Source organism: Sciurus vulgaris, assembly GCF_902686455.1.
Source record: "Sciurus vulgaris genome assembly, chromosome: 15".
NCBI lineage: Eukaryota > Metazoa > Chordata > Mammalia > Rodentia > Sciuridae > Sciurus > Sciurus vulgaris.
Genome location: NC_136476.1, coordinates 2,465,455 through 2,480,760, shown reverse-complemented (window position 1 = coordinate 2,480,760; position 15,306 = coordinate 2,465,455). Strand labels below are relative to the sequence as shown.

At 37.0% G+C, this 15,306-nt stretch overlaps 1 protein-coding gene across 1 annotated transcript in view; it reads right to left on the bottom strand.

Annotated features, from left to right (window-relative positions):
* Positions 1 to 13,918, bottom strand: part of AGTPBP1 (ATP/GTP binding carboxypeptidase 1) — a 170,299-nt gene extending 156,381 nt beyond the window's left edge. Inside the window, 1 exon segment of the mRNA XM_079113373.1 lies at positions 13,715 to 13,918. The gene's annotated coding sequence lies outside the window, so the exon portion shown is untranslated.
* Positions 13,919 to 15,306: the final 1,388 nt, after the last annotated feature.

Below are 15,306 nucleotides of genomic sequence, written 5' to 3'. Positions count from 1 at the left end.
AGACCTGAATAAACATTTCTCCAAAGACAAAAAATGCTCAACAGGTTTATAAAAAGATATTCAAGGGCTGGAGTTGTAGCTCAGTGGTAGAGCACTTGCTTAGCACTGGATTAGATCCCCAGCACCACATAAAAATAAATAATAAAATAAAGGTATTGTGTTCATCTGCAGCTAAAAATATTTAAGCTTTTTTTAAAAAGGCATTTAACATCACTTATCAGAGAAATGCAAACCACCATGATATAACCTCGTACCCATTAAGATAGGCTATTATCAAAAAGACAGGAGACATTATTTCATGATTCTGTCAGGGTATAAAGATCAAGAGACTGGTCTATCCACTAATAGGTAGAGCTGGTGCAGATCATAGTAGATCCTATGTGGTCCACATCTAGCAAGTACAGCAGGAGGTTCCTAATCACCATAGTCTCTTGACACCAACAGTTTCCTGAATTTGAAACAGTGCAGTTACAGAAAAAAAGCTTTACAAGCAATTTCACAACTAGAAATTGCTTCTGAATCATATAAGAGATAATACCTTCCTTAGTTCCCTGGTTCTGTGCTAAGATTTTGGGAGTCGCTGCTTAAAGTTCAACCTAGAATCTCTTTCTTCAAATCTCCCAATGATTCTATAAGCCACTTAATACTTGTGCCAGATATTGATTTATTGCCACTCATCTCCAAATATATCCTTTTTGTCAGCTCTGTGAAAATGGTTTTGTGCCCTTTAAATATTTTTTCTTTGCCAACTGGCAAGATGTTAAGCTTTTTCAGTAGAGGGCACTGGAAAGACATTGCAGGGAAAGGGATTTAACCTCCTGCTTCCAGGGTACCAGCAGGCAAGTCTTCTCCAGGGCCCTATTCCTGCACCAAGGAAGACTCTCCACCATCAGGTTTCTTTAGCACATATATCTTCATCAACAAGAGCCCAGTCAACTTTGTAACACGGTGCCTCTGAGGAGACATTGCCCCATAAACAGCATTCCCTGGGACCCTGAAGGGCAGATAACAAATTCCACTAGAAACTCACCATAGCTAGTAGTCTCAACCTTGGCCCTTCCCAATGAAGTCTAGATCTTACAAGTGGAAAAGAACCCTACCTCAAGCTGGGGACAGGGAGGGGGAGTCACTGTTTCACTGCTCCTTATAACTGCTATTCCTATAGCCTTTAGAATTATCCTAACTCGTCACTCATACATCTCTCATTCATCCAATTCCCTGTTATAGTCAGTAATTCTTTATATTCTTTCCCTGTTAAATTACTATGTGGCTTCTGCTCCCTCATTGAACCCACAGTAGTACATCCTAACAATGTTTTAAACTATTTAGTAGCCATTAGTAATTCCTCTGGTTTATTTCCATTTTTAATTGGTTCATATTAGTTATGTACAACATTAGGATTCATTTTGACATAATTATAAATGCATAGAATACAATTTCCTCTAATTCAATCCCAGTACTTCCCCTTAACCTTTTCTCTTCCCTCCCCCTGGTTCCCTTTCCTCTCCTCTACTTATCTTTGTGCTACTTAGTTTTTTTTTTTTTTTTTTTTAATTAGTATCTTGTGGATATACATAATGGTGAGACTCAATGTAGTATATGTATATAAGAAAGTTAGGTCAGATTCAGAAATCCACTGTTTTTTTCCTTATTCCATCCCTACTCCCTCTCCCTCAATCCCCTTACTCTATTCCAGTGATCTTTCTTCTATTTTGATGTAATTTCTACCTCCCCTCATTTCTTTTCTCTCCTTTTCTTTAATTTCTTTATTTTAGACTAACTTCTAACATACCACAGAAAACATTCAACTTTTGACTTTCTGGGTCTGGCTTATTTTACTTAGTATGAGAATTTCCAATTCCATCCATTTATCAGCAAATGACATAATTTCATTCTTTGTGGCTGAGTAATACTCCATTGTGTACATACACCACATTTTCTCTATCTATTCATCTATTAAAGGGCACTGAGGTTGGTTCCATAGCTTGGCTACTGTGAATTGTGCTGCTATAAACATTGATATGGCCACATTCCTATAGTATGCTGATTTTAAATCATTTGTAAATCCTGTTTTGAAGGTAGAGTGAATTCTTTCTCTACAAATGAATCTCCTGTTTTCTTCTCAAATAAAAGATTTGGACACAATATAGAGGGTGGCAGAACACTAGCCTCAGAAACGAGATAAAGCTTGTGACAATGATGTTTTTTTAATTAGGAAGTGACATTAATCACACTTTGCCAAAGTTAAGATCTACTACTAACAATTATTTTCTCAGGTCAACCTATGAAATACTTTAATACCATTCCTGTTACACTTAACCTCTCTTTTCTAATACCCTCCACTGATAAAAGTTTAGATACTACTTGACAACCACTAGAACAGTTGTATAAGAAAAAATAGATAATAACAAGTGTTAGCAAGAATGAGGAGGCATTGGAACCCTTATACTTTGCTGACGAGAACATGAAACAGTGTAACTGCTTTGAAAACAGTCTAGCAGTGCCTCAAAAATGGTCATATGACTCAGCTATTCATCCCAAGTATATATTCCCCACATTTTTAACTTATGTCCAATGACTCATCTGTCATTCCAAGTACATAACCCCCCAAATTTTTAACTTTTGTCCACACAGAAACATCTGAAAGTTAACAGCAGCATTATTCATAATAACTGAAAAGAAAAAAAAATCCAAATGTACACCCACCAATGAATGGATAAATAAAACATGGCATATACTATTATTATGTGGTCATATAAATAAAGTACTGACACAGGCTACCTGAATGAAACTTGAAAACATTTTGAAGAGAAGACACACTAGGTCACATCATTACATAATTCAATTTATATGAAATATCTGAAATAGATAAATCTACAGAAACACAAAGTAGGTGAGTAGTTGCCTAGGAGTAGGGGAGACATGGAGGTTGAAAGGTAGGACCTAAGAGGTACATGGTTTATTTTGAGGGTAATAAAAATGTTCTAAATTTGACTATGGTGATGGTCACAAAGTTCTATATACTAAAAGCATATTTAGCATGGGTAAATTGTATTGTATGTAAGTCAAACTCAATGAAACCTTTTTTAAAAACAGCGTATACAGAAACTTTCACAATTCAATCATTCCTAAACTAAGGTTAGGTGGGAACTTGTGCTACCTCAGTGCCTACTTCCCATGGACTATACAATGCTCTTTCATAAAAGCAAAACCAAAAGCCTTTAGAGATGTACTCTGAGTTATTTAGCCACCAAAGTTAAAAAGCTGCACTGAAACATCCATAATGTCACATAGCAATCCATGGTACACACTTTCCTAGTGGGTAGAGTTGACTTTTATATACTTAAAGGTGGAATGTATAGACTGGAATTAAATGTGGCAATTTGACCTTACCAAAAAATCATAAAAGCAATATCAACCTACTTTAGCTGCCTACATCTAAGAAAAAGCAAGCAATCTTGACAAATCCAGTGTAAAAATAGTACAAATTTTAGGTTTTCTGAATTTTTGAGATTATTCTGATCTTTGTTCTCAACTAGTTTCAGAGCACACAGGAATCTAAGAATTGAAACTATTCTCACTGGCTTAAGTCTGAAATTAAGCTAATCAGTCAGAGAGTAGGTGCATATGCACACACCATCGCAATTCCATACACTCCAGAGGTCCTAATTTTCATTCTGGGGGGGAAAAAAAAGTCAGAAAAGAAATTCTGATACTCTAAATAAAGTTAAAAATTATATATTCTAAATTCATAAATACTTCAAATTTGCATGCTTTTAAACTGTGTGTGTGTGTGTGTGTGTGTGTGTGTGTGTGTGTTTAAGAGATGAAGTTGTGTTGCCCAGGTGGCCTTGAACTCCTGGACTCAAGCAATTCTCCTGCCTCAGTCTCCTGATTAGTTATAGATGTATATCACCATCCCTGGCTCTAAACCTTTTTAAGTCAGAAACCTACTTTAAAAAAAAAAAAAAAAAAAAAAAAAGGAGGAAAGAAGGAATGAGGGGAGGGAGGGAGGGAGGGAGGGAGGGAGGGGAAAAAAACCTCACACTGGAAAGTTCAATCTAAATCTTTTACATACAACCTCAGGAAAGATAATTCCCTTTTGACTTTCCTTGCTTAAACAACTTGGTCCAGTTGGCATTCCACCAGAACAGCTCCACTATTTTACTCTCTTCTGTTTACAAATGGATCTCCCTGCAAGATATCAAGACACAAAAAGTTTCCACTCTTTAAAACCTTGTGTGAAATATTACTCTAAGTACAGTGATGACCTTTACTGTTAAATATTAGAATTGTTATTACTGAAGTGAGCGTGGTCAACTGGGGAAAACAATGTAGTTCAAGATTTCTGTAGATGGTTCCACCAGGGAGGATAGAAAAAGTACACTGAAAAGGCAACATCTCTTGTAAGTTTCTCTAAATGTTTCAAGGAAATCACTTGGAGAACATGTTCACAGGGAGCTGCTAGTCCTCCACACTGACCAGGTCAATGTAATAGAAAACTACAAATCCTGATTACTTAAGAAATGTCTCAAAGAAGATGCCACAGCACTGGCAACATCATTAAATTAAAAGTGAGAGCATGTGAAGGAGAGAGGTAAAAAACAACTGTAGTTGTAGCAACAGACAGAAATTATTACCTCAGTCTAGCATTTAATCTAAGACAAAAACAACATATTGGTGATAGTTTGTTTTTGTTTGTCTGTTTTTTTTTGTTTTGGGTACTAGGGAATGAACCCAGGCACAAGCAACACTGAGCCACATTCCCAGCACCACCACCCCCCATTTTTTTAAATTTTTTTTTTTTTTTTAATTATTTTGAGACAGGGTCTCACTAAGTTGCTCAAGGCCTTGCTAAGTTGCTGAGGCTGGCCTCAAACCTGCTATCCTGCTGCCTCAGTCTCCAGAGTCTCTGAGATTACAGGTATATGACCCCACACCTAGCTGGAGATGGTTTATATTAACCTTGTCTAAATTATTATATTAAGGTATACTTTTCATCTAGTTACCTTATTCCTGTAACACTCAATGATTATGTTATAAATGTTTAGGCCAGTATGAAAACAGGCAAATTAACTTCACCTATATTATTGACATTAATTTTATGAAAAAGAATAAACATATAGAAAGCATACATCTTACACTTTTCATGATCATACACTCAATAGACTCAAACAAGCCTGGACGGTTCACACACAAGTCCACAAAAAAGATACGCAGATGCATACAAAAGACATAATTTATTTTGACATATGACATTTTAATTTTAGTATAAATGAATGGGATCTTACTGTTTGGGGACCAGAATCTAATTATTCCTCAATTTAGTTAAGTAACTTATTTAAAATAATTTTTCCCAAAATCCAGATTTCAACTATTTTTAGACTTAACACGTCAAATTTTCTAAGTCTACATATAGGTCATAGATGAGATTAAAATTCTTACCTTGAAACAAATATTTTCTTTGCCTTTTACATATGATAGGGGCCTTAAATAACTGAATTTTTTAAGAAAAGTAACATAGCCTAAAACCAGTTCTAATATCCCAATTAAAATCAAAATATACAGGATACTAGGAACAACAACAACAACAACAAAAAAAAAAAAAAGCAGTAGGCATGCAGAAAAAAGTAGTAAAATAACAAATAAATTCCTCCTTATCAATTACTTTACATGTAAATGAATAGAATCTGCCAATCAAGACAGAGATTGACAAAATAGATAATTAAAATATAACCCAACTTTATGCTATCTGCAAAAAACTGAATTCAGATCCAAAGGTACAAAATGAGTTTAAAGTAAAAGAGAAAACCAAATTCATGCAAATAGTATCAAAAGAGGGTAGGAATGTCTGTACTAATATCAGAGAAAATAGACTTAAAATTTTAAAAGGTTTAAAGATTTAACTGCTGGCAATGTTATTTCTCTTCGCTTTAAACTACAGGTATTATTCAACAATGTTTATCATACAAACAAACAATCTTCTATGACCTCAAAACAAGAGGTTAGCAGTCAGTAAGAAAAGAAAAACTGGAAAATTCACGAATTTGTGGAAATTAAACCACAAATTCAAAGAAGAAATTCATGGAAAATTAGAAAATACTTAAAGGTGAATGAAAGCAAAATCATTACATAACAAAATATAGAATAGAGCAAAATCAGAGGGAAATTTCTAGCTATAAACAAGTACTTAAAAAAGAAGAAAGTGGGCTGGTGGTGTACCTCAGTGGTAGAGCACTTGCCTAGCGCATGTGAGGCACTGGGTTCAATTCTCAGCACCACATATAAATAAATGAATAAAATCTATCAACATTAAAAAATGTATTTAAAAAAATAAAAGAAGAGCTCAAATCAACAGCCTAACTTCTCATACTAAGAACTAGGGAAAAAAAACTAAATTCAAACTAATAGAAAAAAGGAAATAAAGACTAGGGCAAAAATAAAGAAAGACTAGAATAAAAAAGTCAGCCTAAAGTTGATTCTTCAAAACAATTAATAAAATCGGAAAATTCTTAGCAAGATTAAGGGAAAAAAACCACAAAATTACTGAAATGTTGGCAGAGATAGCACTATGGATTCTACAGAAATAAAAATTCTTACAAAAGTACTATGAATAATTGTATGCCAACAAACTATATAACCTAAATAAAATGGACAAATTTCCAGAAACACAAAACCTATCAAGAATAAATCACAAAGAAACAGAAATACAGACAGACTTCTAACCAGTAAGGAGACTGAATCAGTAATCAAAACTCTCCTGATAAAATCTCCTGAACCTGATGACTTCACTGGCAAGATCTACCAAATATTTGAAGAACGTCAATCTTTCAAAATATCTTCCAAAAAAGTGAAGATGAAGGAACACTTCCTAACTTATTCTATAAGGTCAACACTGCCCTAATACCAAAATTAAACAGACACCACAAGCAAAAATCACAAACTAATATTGATCACTAATGCAAAAATCCTTAACAAAATACTAGCAAACCAAATGTAACAAAATAAAGCAAATCAAAATCACAATGAGGTATTACTTCACACCCATTAGGATGGCTATTACCAAAAAGGAAGAAAAAATACACAAAATAACAAGTGTTAATGTAGAAATATTGAACTCTGCACACTGATGGTAGGAACATAGACAACATGCTGCAGTTGCTTTGGAAAACAGTAGAGTGTCTCTTAGAAAAATTTAAAATAGAATTATCGTATGACCCAAATTCCACTTCTGAGTATATATATTCAAAAGAACTGAAGGCAAGGTCTCAAAATGATATTTTTTACACCTATGTTCACAGAAAGTGGTAGAAGATACCCAAGTGTCTGTTGGCAGATGAATAGATGAACAAAATGTGCTATAAATATGCAATGGAATACTATTCAGTTTTAGAAAGGAAATTTCTAACAGATAATTTAACATGGATGAACTTTAAAGATATTGTGTTAAATGAAACCACCCAGTCACAAAAACATAAATGTTATATTATTACACTGATACTAATTACCAAAGTAGTCAAAAAGAAGAATGAAATGGTGAAAGAACAAGGAATGGTGCTTGTCAGAAGATAGAGAGAGAGGGAGTTATTTAATGGGCAGAGTTTCAGTTTGGGAAGATGAGAAAAGTTCTGGTGATAAACGGCTACATAGTTTTCACTAGGCAAAGAAAACAAATCCAGAAAATATGCCTGCCATAAATTAATAATTTTAAAGAACTGCTGCCAAAAATACAACTCTTTAAAATTATTGTTTTGGGCTGGCTACACTGGCACCTGTAATCCCAGCTAATCAGGAGGCTGAGGCGGAAGGATCTCAAGTTCAAGGACAGTTTAGGCTCACCCTCCATCTCAAAAAATAAGAATATTCTTTTTAGTTCATTCAACTTCATTACATGTAGGTAATGTTCAGATTTTTAACATTGTTCTAACACAACTCTTTAAAAACAGAAGTTCTTTTAAGAAGTGCTGTCTATATTAAACATCCTGAAGACTGCTTGACCTTGGCTGATAGAACATCCTGATTGTGCAGAGATGGAATGTTGTTGCTAACAAGACAAAATTATCTTGGACTATTTTAGGTCCTTCAATAGTTAATTACCTTCACTTCTGTATCTGACCTAAACTTCTCGGAGGCATCACTAAGCTTAGCAAACCTCTAGCCTCCATCAACTGTAATGCAAAGATGTGTTGATAAATCTGAAACCTATAGAAGCAATTTCCCCACCCTGCTATACTCTGACGACCTGATGTTCCCACCAAATGTAACTAGTAAATGTACTGATTTATAACTTTATTTTGTTCTGTGACTGAAAGCTCATGTAACCTCTTGCACAGCAGAACATGTCATTCAGGATAACATGAATGCATGTTCTCAGACCACGGTCACTCATATTTGATTCAGAATAAACTATTTTCTTACTTCCTTTAAAGCAGAGTTGTTATTTTATGCCAACATCTTTTACTGACCTTATTATAGTTTTTCTTCACAATGCAATCTGTACCCTTACAATTTTCATAATATTAAATCAGTTTCCCCAAAAGGAAAGACACTAGAGGCAAAGATAGCAAGTGCTGGGTACCACTCTTTAGGGTTCATTCTCACCATGAATTAAGCGAGAAATTAACAGACATTAAAGAGAGGCCAACTAGCTTTTCTTTAGCTTTATGAACTGGGTATTAGTTGAGCTTTTTAAATTGTGCCTTTTTATTTAATACTTAAACTCCCAAAAAGATGTGATTTTAAATCCCATTTGGTAGCAATGCACTACGAAATTTGAGTTTTGTCTTTAGATAATGCCATTTCAGATTACTAACTATAATCCCCTTGCATCAACAGCTGACGAAAACCATTAAGAAACCTCCCAACCTTCTGTGAACAACCCTTACTGTATTTAATTTTTTTCTTAATGAAGACTTTACCAGGATTCAAAGTCTTGGGCAAAAAATGACCAGAGATTGCCCTACCTAATCAAAGTTTTGCAGAAATCCTCTTTATGATTTAAATCCCAGTTTTGTCCATGGACCTCTGGGGTCCTGACACTCAGAGGGTACACAAGATCAAAATTATTTTTATAATATTAAGATTATAAAACAATTTAAAATTACTGGCATCTTGGAACAAATTAAGGTAGTATCACCAACTATAGTATTAAGCATTATATTTTTCACCCAAAACACCAGGAAAAGGAAAAAAATCTAGTTTCACTTAAGAATGTTCCTGAATAATCAGTAAATTGTTAATTTTATTAAATCCCAGCCCTTGAAGGTATATCTCTTACTATTCTATATGTCAAAATGGGAAGCATGCACAAAACATTTCTGCCACATACTGAATTACAATGGCTGATGGTTGTTTCATGGCAAAGAAGTTTTATAACTGAATTGAGAGTTTGAATATAGGCTTTTTTTTTTTTTCATGAAATGCCATTCTGAAAGAATGTCTAAAAGATTATGGTTACCCATCAATAAAAAAAATACAGAAAAACAAAAGATTACTGTTACCAAATGTGGGTATTCTGGCAGAGGATTTCTCATACATAATGTGAGACTGTCACTTCAATGAAACAATTGGCAGTCATATTTGTTGCCACTGATAAAACTTAAGCATTCTAGAAAAAAATCAGAACTTGGGAAAATTCATATGCACCATCATGTCTCAATCTAGACAGCTCCCAGGCAATTTGCTTCTGACAGAAAGGCAGTGATAATAACAAATGTGAATTTTCTTTGGTATTGTATAATGAAATATGTCAATATTTGGAAGATGTGTATAACTCAATGAACCATTACTTACAAATGACCAAGGAATGATGTCACAAAGTCAGGCATGGGTATTAACTAATATTTACATATGGTCAAGGAATGATGTTTTGGATATAAGGTCAATTCAAAGTTCAGACAAAAGGATTTTAACCTAAAGTATGAAAAAAATTAATGATATGACCAGATTCCACATTTCAATCAACCCTTAAGAAAGTACCACCTGTTGAGTTTTGATGGAATGTCAAACAAGACTATCTACAATTATCTGAAAAGATAATTAAAATATTCCTCCCTTTTCCAACTATGAGTTGGATATGAGGCTGGGGCTTTGCTTAGGTACACATCAATCTAAACAACATATTGCAACAGGCTGAAGGCAGAAGTAGCAATAATCTACCGGCATGCATTAAACTACATATTAACAACTTATTAAAAAATGAGGCTGGCGGTATAGCTCAGTGGTAGAGAATTTGCCTACCTTATTAGAGACCACAGGTTCAACTTCTACCATTGCAAAAAGAAAAGAAAAATTCAAAGATTTACAAAAATGTAAAACAATACCACTCTTTTTACACTACATAGAGGTTTAATCCACAAATACTTTATGAGGTTCCTTGACAATTTTTAAGCATGTAAGATTCCAGAAACCAAAAGTTTGAAAATATCTGATTTAAGAACAGAATATAAACACAGGTTGAGTACCCCAAATCCAAAAAACCAAAATTTCTAATTCTGACTCCCAGGTGGAAAATTGAAAGGCTGCAGTCAAAATGAGGCACACTATGAACATTATTTAAAATTATCTTCAGACTGTATAATGAATATATGAAACATAAATGAATGCCCTTTTTAGATTTCGGTACAACCCCCAAAATAATCTTATTAAGTATATGCAAATATTACAAATTTTTTTTAAAATGTGAAATACCTCAGGCCCCAATCATGTTGAATAAGATATATTCCACTTGTATCAGATCCACACAAACCAAGAACACACATGTAAAATCGTTAATGAGGGAAAAAAAACTTTTCTAGGAAAATTGCATGAAATGAAGACAACATCAAATCAAAATTTCGTTCTATGCAACATCATTAAAGAAGAAAACAAAACAAAGAATGCTTGGATAAAAGTGATTTTGTATATCCTGAAAACACCATGCAATATCCTGATCAGATAAACACATATATACCCATTAAAATTTTGATAAATAATATTTTTGATGGGAGCACATATCAAAGAAATACCAACAAGAAGTTCAAAAACAGGTGATTAAAATAGTAGCCAACACCAACATGAGGGAGACAATCCAAGGTTCTGTCAGAAGGGACAGACAAGGATACTTCAGAAGCTCTCCAGTAATATCCCAGGGCACCCAGCTCAGGCTGTAGCTGTTCTATTTAAAACTGACTTACATGTTTCAAAGGCAGGACAGTAAGACTAAGCTCTCAGCCCCAAAGGAATAAATATATAATAATGGAATTAATCTGCACTAATATGGCCTGTCAGCCTGAAGTCTCTTTTTTGGGGAGGTGGGGAGAGTACCAGGAATGGAGCCTAGGGGTGCTTAACCACTGAGACACATTCCCAGCCCTTTCTTATGTTTCACTTTGAGACACTTAAATTTCACTAAATTGCTGAGGGCCTCGCTAAATTGCTGAGACTGGCTTTAAACTTGTATCCTCCTGTCTCAGCCTCCTGAGCCACTGGGATTACCGGGCACAGCGCCCAGCCTGAAGTCTCTTTTCAGTCTACTAGATCTCATGGAACAGTGAGGAAAAGCAGTAGCAATAATAATATTTACTAAGCACTTAGTATGGGATAAGCACTGTGTGGACTAAGTATTTTACATGTATTAACTTTTAATATGCAAAATCATTTAAGGGTATATACATTGCTATCCCCACTTTCAGAGTTAAGAAAATTGAAGCACAAAGATGATAAACAACTTGTCTATAGCAAAGTCAGTACTAAAACCCAGTCAATTTAGTTGAGGCCCCACTCCTCAGCCACCAAACTATAGAACACAGGCACACTAAGTAACCAAGAATAACATGTTAAGTTTAAAATTCAATGCTCACCCTAGACAATTTCTGCTGTTTACATAAACACCCCCTCCTTAATGAAAGCTCCTAACTTACAGAAGACAGATTTATCCATTATTATTCATGTATGCTGTTCAACTTGCAGGTACTGGGGAACTTCAAGCCAGAGTAGATTGTGAAGATGAACACTGCAGTGGAGTTTTGATACAGAACACAAACTACAAAATTTCACAAGTCTTGGAGTTCCTTTCACTTATGGAGGTAAACTACTACTACACAGCAGTCTAGCCAAACTTAGAGGAAGTAAAGCCTCAATTCAAGACAATTGGGAAAACTTTATAAAAATTATTTCTATAAGTTTAAATTACATTAATACATTTAATGTTTTGCAGTGGTCAAACACAAGAATAGCTTTAAGCCTCCCCCTTCCATTTCAGAGTTCAAGTGAGATTGCAGTTCTAAATATGTTATGAACCAATTCAAGGCAGTGCACGGAGGCTGTTATAAATGAACTTATACCTCCATTGTAGAATTTGACCCAAAAGAAGTAGAATGGGAAACTGAACGAGTAAATAGATGAGAAACAGAGTGGATAAGACAACAGCCAACTATCTCACAATAATTCTACATAAGAAATGCTTATGTTCCAGGGCTGTGTTTGGTTTTAACATTTGGCACATGTTTTAAAATATGTACCATTTAAAGTGCCTTAAATAAATCACTTCTTTTTTAGTATACTGAACTGAAAACATTCCACAACACAATTACGAAAATAACTTCTGGCTTTCGGAGGAAAAAAAGAATTTGTAAGAATAATTCAGACAGTAACAAAGAAAGTGATAATTCGATTTACACAAAGAAAAAGTAGTGAAAATGAGCGATCAAAGGGAAAGTCCTTTTTTAACTAAAAACTGCCATACATTAGAATGAAACACCAATACAATTTTGAGCACCTTAAGAAAAAATTGTGTGGGTGTTTTTTTTCAAAACCCACAAAGAATTAGTAATGTGTTGTCAAAGAAAATTTCCGCCAAGTGTTATTTTTGGGCACTTACTTAAGCAAGCTATAGTAAAACGGGAAATGAATTTTAAATTATCAACATTCACATCGATTACACTATGTGTTAAAACTCCATTGTAGCCTACAGTGGGTAAATGCCCCGGAAAGGAACCCAACTAATTCAAACTGTCCTGGTGCTCATAAAAAGCTTGTGAGAAAAACAAAGGTAAAGCCAAGCAAGCCTTTGCATTTTGGTACAGGAGTCCTTGAACACTAGCAACTGAGAACCCGCAACTCTGCACTGTCATCTAGGGTGATTTGGTTCAGGTTCCAATCAACCCCACAAGGGGACAAGTTGTAAACAGAACACACTTCAGCGCAATCACCCGGCTCGTGGAAACAAACACGACCATCGCCAATGGCAGAAATCCCACCTTGCTGGCTCTCGGCTGGGTACCCTAGGGTTCCCAAAGCACAGGGAAACGCGACGCGGCGGCGGGCTCACACCGGGGCGGGGCGGGGACCCGGCAGTGGCTCCCAGCCCCACCGCCCCTCTTCGGGACCCCGCGCGGCATCGCGGCGACCGGCGCTGGACCTGAGAGAAGGACCCCTTCACCGGGAATAAAGATGAGGGTAGCGGGTGTCCAAGGGGCGGGGATAAGGGGTGGCGTTTTCCAAACACCAGGCAAAGCCCCAAGCCATCAGGGGTTTCTCTCAAGATCCAGTCCAACTCCCCGCCCCGCAAAAACGACATGCGTTACACAATTGTCAGGTGAGGGGCTAAAGGGCCCGGGGTCTCTCACCCAGCCCGGGGACGCCGCAGCCCGCCGCTCCCGCGGCCCGGAGACAGCGGAGGGGCGGTCGCCCGCCCGCCTGGCCGGGACGCACGGACGGCGGCGGGGACGCTCACCGGCTCAGGATGGGGCGCTGGCGGGGACTGCGCAGAGCCGCCGCTCCAGGCTCGGCACCCGGCTTCGCGCCGTCAGCACCGGTGGCTGCTCGCTGGACGCACGGCGGTTCCTTCGCCGCCCGCCGCCCGGTGTTTTCATACAAACCCCGGTGGCAGAAGAGGCGGAGGCGGCGAAGGCGGCGGCGGAACCTGTCCGCATCGCGGGCAACGTCAGCGCGGCGCCCCGCCCACCGACGCTCCGACCAGCCAGCTCGGGCGGGGCGCGTGCGCAGGATGGGCGGGCTTCGGACGGGCGGGGCCGCGGGAGTCCGGGAGCGCGCAGGGCTGGAAGGAGGGAAGGAATGGGCGCGAGTTTAGCGGCGCGCTAGCGGTTTCTAGTTCCCTGCAGCCGCGCGCAGAGCCAGGCCACCGCCCAACCGAACCGAACTGACCGGCTGGCAGCTCTCCATGTTCTTCAAATCACCTTTTCTTTCCGGTCTAGCGCCCAGCCTTTTTCCCGGAAATAAACTGCACCCCCCCCCATCATCATCATCAATTACTCTCTTAGGACAAGCATTTCTCAACTCTCCCCAATGCCCAGGTCTCTTCAAAACCTGTTAAGCGTATTAGGCCTTTTCTGACCCCGGGGAGAGTCATAGTAAGAGACTAAGAAAGATATGCAGTTAGCACAACTGGGCTCTCAAAAAACAACAGAATTGTGTCTTGTGGACTAACCTCAGTAAATTAGATGCTTAATGCTGCAGCGACCAAAATGTCCTGATTTATTTTTTGGTTTTTTGTAAGGTTCCTACCTATAGTCATGAAAAGGTTACTGCTAAATTGTCCATTAAAGGGAATATTATTTGAGCCAAAGTAGTGTGTCAGAGAAATTACTAATACATCCTTATGTTTTGACTGTACTTAAATACATTGTAATATATTGTTAATAACTACTGACATTATTTTCCTTTTTAAGGGCCAGGAGTGGCAGCGCACGCCTGTAATCCCAGCTACTCTGAGGCTGAAGCAGGAGGATTGCAAGAAGGATCCTATGATGGAGGCCTGCCTGGGCAATTTAGCTACACCCTGTCTCAAAATAAAACTAAGAAGAGCTAAAATGTATCTCAGTGGTACGGTGTTTGCCTAGCATAAGGAAGGACCTAAATTCAATCCCTAGTACTGCAAGAAGGAAAAAAAAAAACCACATTTACTTTTTTTAAGATACATAGATCATGTTAGCTGCTGTTTATGGTAGCTCATAAGGAATGTAAAATTATTACAGGTTAGATAAGGAAATAGATGTAAGAACTTTGTTTTGCATTCTTGTTTAAATTAAGCAGGTGTGAAGGTGATTTAAAAAGTAATCTAAGGTGTAACAGTGCTTCTTTCAGTTTCCTCTTGGCAGATATCTTCACTCAGATAGAGACCCATTTTATAAATCTAGTTTCCCCCACCGTGAGCATTAAAAGGTACATTACAGTATTTAAATAAATTCAAAGCACCACCCCAGACCATCCAATCTAAAAACATCTAATTATCTAAGAATATTAAGGATTTTATAAATATTAAATATACATAATATTCATGAAAAATTATTTAACATGTTCCTAAAT